Below are 5,807 nucleotides of genomic sequence, written 5' to 3' on the forward strand. Positions count from 1 at the left end.
CTGGCATTTTACAACACAGGGACTTAAGGAAAAATTTGCCAATTGCACCACACACATTCCTTATCCACAACACTGCCTCACATATTGAAACAGTTGGCAAAAACTACCAACCATATAGGGGGGAAGTTACTCAATCATTCAACAGTAATAGAACTTGATCAATTTAAACTCATGCCTCAGTGAACACAACACACTGCTACCTGTCTCATTCATACAAGATCTGAACCAGCCAAGAAAAACTGAAACAATTGTATATAGCTTATGACTCATTTAAACTTCCAATAGTGTCTATAGCTGAAAGTTTAATATCTCAAATGATAGCAGGAATACTAACTGGCATAATTAAGGAACTACAAAGATACTAACCAATCAGATTTCCATTACTAACACTAAACATAGATTCATACTTCGCCACAAAGTATTCTAATCCATTTACGTTTCATTCATTTAAACAAATTGCACAGAAACATCCTGATAATGCACAAGAAAACTCTGGAAGAGGACCAGCAGCTTCTCCTTTCAGAACAGTTTGAGGAAACTTGTGTTCTCCCATCAGAAGGTCTCATGGATGCAGCAGAACTCCTTCTCCTGGTCTGTGGAAACGCTCCTGATGCCACTCTGAGCTTTCCTTTCTGCAGCTGCATGAATAGTGACGCCATCAGGCTTTAAAGCTGCTGTTTGGTACTGGCTGAGGAAAGGGAACACCAGCTGAATCTTCTCTGATGTTTGCCCTTACTGCACAGGGCCGTATCCATGGGTGGCCAATGGGAACACACAGCTGGGAAGGTTCCCAAAGCTGACGAGGGCCCGGACATGTGGTGGAACCAGCTTTAATCAGCATCTTTCTCTCTGGAGATGTGGCCCCAACGTCAGCACTAAGGCACCCAAAAGGAGAAAGTCAGCCACTGGTTACACTTCCCATTAGCCCTCTTATATACGCAGTTATATTAACCTTCAATGACTCCATCTTTGCACTAAAACACATTAATGTACATATCCATTTAGGATCTCTTCAAAGTAATTCAACATACAAACTTGATTCAAATACCATCTAACTGCTTTACAAAACTCCTCCAACAGGTCTGGATCTCAGATTGATAAACCATAAGTACCATCATAGGAAAATTAAACAGTAAATCTGTCCAAACTAACCCTGCACGAGCCCAAAGTTTCCTGACTCTGCACACACTTAACAAGCAAATCAGACTGCTTAAAACAATCTGAGTCTTAACTTAATATTTTGTAGCTTTTACTAAACTTTATCTTCTTCTTTCTTGGATTTAATAAACCCAGATGCTAACAAAGCTCAGCTAACTGTTCAGTTAGCTTCGGAGCTACGTTTCCACAGTTTGGTGTGATTCTACATTCAAAGTTACCCAAATGTTTGCTCCATGTGCTCCATGTGCTCCATGTGCTCCTTCCTTCCTGCAGGTAAAAGTGACAAACAGGAAGTGGGAGATTCCATTCACCTTTATGCAGGAGGGATCCAGACTGAACCAACAGCAGGTCCGCTGGCAGCCTGAGCACCAGCTGAAAGGGGGACTGCTGCCCCCCGTTGGCCTGGAGTCTGACTCTGTCCCTCACACTGAAAACATCCAGGAAACATTCAGGGAACATTCAGAGAACATTCAGGGAACATTCAGGGGTCCACTCTGAGCAGAACCACAGGAGCAGAACCACAGGAACAGAACCACAGGAACAGAACCACAGGAACACAGAACCACAGGAACACAGAACCACAGGAGCAGAACCACAGGAACACAGGAACAGAACCACAGGAACAGAACCACAGGAACAGAACCACAGGAGCAGAACCACAGGAACACAGAACCACAGGAACAGAACCACAGGAACAGAACCACAGGAGCAGAACCACAGGAACACAGAACCACAGGAACACAGAACCACAGGAACAGAACCACAGGAGCAGAACCACAGGAGCAGAACCACAGGAACAGAACCACAGGAGCAGAACCACAGGAGCAGAACCACAGGAACACAGGAACAGAACCACAGGAACAGAACCACAGGAACACAGAACCACAGGAGCAGAACCACAGGAACAGAACCACAGGAACACAGGAACAGAACCACAGGAACAGAACCACAGGAACAGAACCACAGGAACAGAACCACAGGAACACAGGAACAGAACCACAGGAACACAGGAACAGAACCACAGGAACAGAACCACAGGAACACAGAACCACAGGAGCAGAACCACAGGAACAGAACCACAGGAACACAGGAACAGAACCACAGGAACACAGAACCACAGGAACAGAACCACAGGAACACAGGAACAGAACCACAGGAACAGAACCACAGGAACAGAACCACAGGAGCAGAACCACAGCCCTGCGGGTCGGGGGGAGGCTGACACAGCCCCCCCCCCACTTTGCTCCGTGGACAGTTTGAGCCTCGGGTGGACTTCCTATACTTTGGACAGTCCTGGCAGGAACTGAGCACCAGTATTGGTCACCCGCGCATCATTTGGATTATTGTTTTGTTTATGTATTTTGATTTAATTGTTGCAACAGCCACCAAACCGTTGAACCGGTACAGTTCTGGTGCACCTATTTTTCCACTTATTTCTACGTTGCCATACTGCAGTTGTACATATTGGGGTTATTGTTATAATTATTTTTGTTGTAGTTATTTGTTTCTTTATTTTGTAAATATTTTCACCTAAATATTTGGTACCAACACCAAACGTAATCATTCTGCCTCTGCCTCCTTTTTAACTGCTCACCAGCTCCCGCAGCTGAATTTAGGTCTTCTGTTTTCTTTTCCAGCCCAAACACCGGTCGTTAAATAATGATAAATAATAATAATTAATAACTAATAGTAGGTACCGCGAAATACCCGCTACAAATAACTGTAACCTTAAAAATATGATTTAAATCCACAGTGGTGCTTGAAAGCTTGTGAACCCCTTAATATGTTTTAGATATCTGACCTAAATTAGTATTTTAAGCACCGAGTTGATCAGTTTCTTCATTTTAAAACCAACATTGATGTTTGGCGATTCCCAAAAATTGGCAAAATATCACAATGAGTCTAAACCCAAACCTCCAGTGAAAGTGAAAAACAGGACTTTATATCAGGAAACAGGAATAAAATTCCCTCAGATTTGGAGTCAGACAAGCAACAAAAAATAAGGATTTTTTTTTTTACATTAATTTACTCAAATATTGGCCTAAAATGACCAGAAACAGACATTTAATTAGAATTTCTTGTATAACATTTAATTTCCAACTACATGTGTATGATTGTGACAGCCATATTAAGTATTTTATGTGGTTTTTGAAGCATTTTGGTCATGAGACGCCTCTTATTACCTCCGCCAAGGAGGTTATGTGATCGCCCGAGTTTGTCTGTTGGTCTGTCTGTTGGTCTGTCTGTTGGTTTGTCTGTTGGTCTGTCTGTTGGTTTGTCTGTTGGTCTGTCTGTTGATTTGTCTGTTGGTTTGTCTGTTGGTTTGTCTGTTGGTCTGTCTGTTGGTTTGTCTGTTGGTCTGTCTGTTGGTTTGTCTGTTGGTCTGTCTGTTGGTCTGTCTGTTGGTCTGTCTGTTGGTTTGTCTGTTGGTCTGTCTGTTGGTCTGTCTGTTGGTCTGTCTGTTGGTCTGTCTGTTGGTCTGTCTGTTGGTTTGTCTGTTGGTCTGTCTGTTGGTCTGTCTGTTGGTCTGTCTGTTGGTTTGTCTGTTGATTTGTCTGTTGGTCTGTCTGTTGATTTGTCTGTTGGTCTGTCTGTTGGTTTGTCTGTTGGTCTGTCTGTTGGTCTGTCTGTTGGTCTGTCTGTTGGTCTGTCTGTTGGTTTGTCTGGATGTTTGTCTGTTGGTCTGTCTGTTGGTTTGTCTGGATGTTTGTCTGTTGGTCTGTCTGTTGGTTTGTCTGTTGGTTTGTCTGGATGTTCGTCGGTTCGTCTGTTCGCTGCAATCTTGCGACCTGCCACAAGGTGGCGGGGCTTGGTTGTTTCGCTGTCGTTGAGGGAGGGGTAGGAGGCAGAGTGGTGGTAGGAGGGGGTGCGCAGGGGGAAAGCTTACACTAACTGCGCAGGGGGGAAGGTAAACACAAATGGACGGGACAAGCAAAAGTCTGTAATTTACTCAAATCACAGACATCATGAGCGGATATTCCGCACAAGAGATGTGCGATTGCATTCACAAACACACACGTGTGCGTTCACACGGGACTTAAAGTGATACTCCGGAGTAGATTCACCCTGGGGTCATTTGAACCGTGACATCCAGCCAAGTAGCCCACCCGAAGTTTTTTCAATCTTGGCTGAACATCAGCTGAGTTACTGAGTTATCCCGAATAGCAAGGCTGCTCAATTTCTCTATTGATAAAATAATTTCACAACTCTACAACATAAAAAATCATGTAGAATATAGCATATACTTTGTTGTCTACAGTAGTAGATCAACCCTCATCTTACTTTGAAGCTCCCAGATCAAGGAAGTGACGTCGCCGCAGCTTTAGCTGCAGAAAAGCTATCAGGCTTGTGTTGATAATAATAAACTCCTGGACTATGTACAAACTTCCAAATGCATCGTTTTGTGAGTACAGACCATATTTGTACTACTGTAGAAGTTTGGTGTCATGGCATGTGATTTTAGTGTGGTAATTTTGGAGATACTGCCAGGGTCCGTTAGCGCTTGTGCTAAGCTATTCGGGATAACTCAGTAACTCAGCTGATGTTCAGCCAATATCAGAAAAACTGCGGGTGGGCTACTTGGCTGGATGTCACGGATCAAATGACCCCAGGGTGAATCTACTCCGGAGTATCGCTTTAAATTACCACAGGACGTCTGTGTTTCGCCGTAACACAGTAGGTAATTCGCGGCGGAATTATTAGCTATTGTGCTTATCTCTTTTGAGGAATTCGGAAGATGTCACAACAGGAAAAGAAAAAAAAAAAAGATAATTTGGGGTGGGCTGCACCATCGAGGTCCTTGTCAGTCTGGACAGCCAAACAGCCGGCTTAAGCCTGATTTATGGTCGGAAACCAGGTCGTCTGCGTGTGTGTCGCAGTTAACGCAGACATGCCCCCCCCCCTACGCAGACACGCAATTATTCCGAATTACGGGGGGTCCATAGGTAATACTTATCCCGTGCGAATCGGGCTTTTGCCGTTTCTGAGAAGTCGCATCTGAAAGATAGCATCTTAACTTTGTAAACCTTTTCAATCGGAACACGAGCCGGCTGAATCTATGCACAAGTTTAAGCAGACGCATCGCTTTCTCTCGGACGTGGTGGATTACGACGTTAATCGTTTCAGACCATTCACTACAATATATGGGTGGATTTAAAAAATGCGCTTATAAAACAAAGCTTCATTGGCGGAGGTCTGCACTCTGAGTGCATTTCTAGTTTCTTTATACTTTGCATCCAAGCAACTTAAGTGATCTTCAGCAATAGTTTCAACACTTTCTGAAGCTTTTTCATCGTTTTTATTTGGACATTTTCTGCTTTTTCCCTCATTTTCAGTCCAGTTTTTCTTTGTTAAGTCACTTAACTCTGAGCTATAAACCATTCAGGCAGGAAAAAGGCTCCTAACTCAAGGGATGAACCAGTGTTGTGTCCAACTTAGCAAAGAAGCCGTTTTAAACTGGATCTTTAGGCACTTTGTTCCCAGCAGCCTGTCACAGAGACAGGCTGTTACATAATTACATTTTTTTTATATATATATATATAATATTATTAGATATATATATAATATATAATACTTGTAAGTGTGTACAGCAGGTACTAAAGTGACAGTTGGAAGTTCTTCTTCGTGGGTCGAATTAAAAGCAACGGACA

This window comes from Odontesthes bonariensis, chromosome 8 (genome assembly GCF_027942865.1).
Source record: "Odontesthes bonariensis isolate fOdoBon6 chromosome 8, fOdoBon6.hap1, whole genome shotgun sequence".
Classification (NCBI taxonomy): domain Eukaryota; kingdom Metazoa; phylum Chordata; class Actinopteri; order Atheriniformes; family Atherinopsidae; genus Odontesthes; species Odontesthes bonariensis.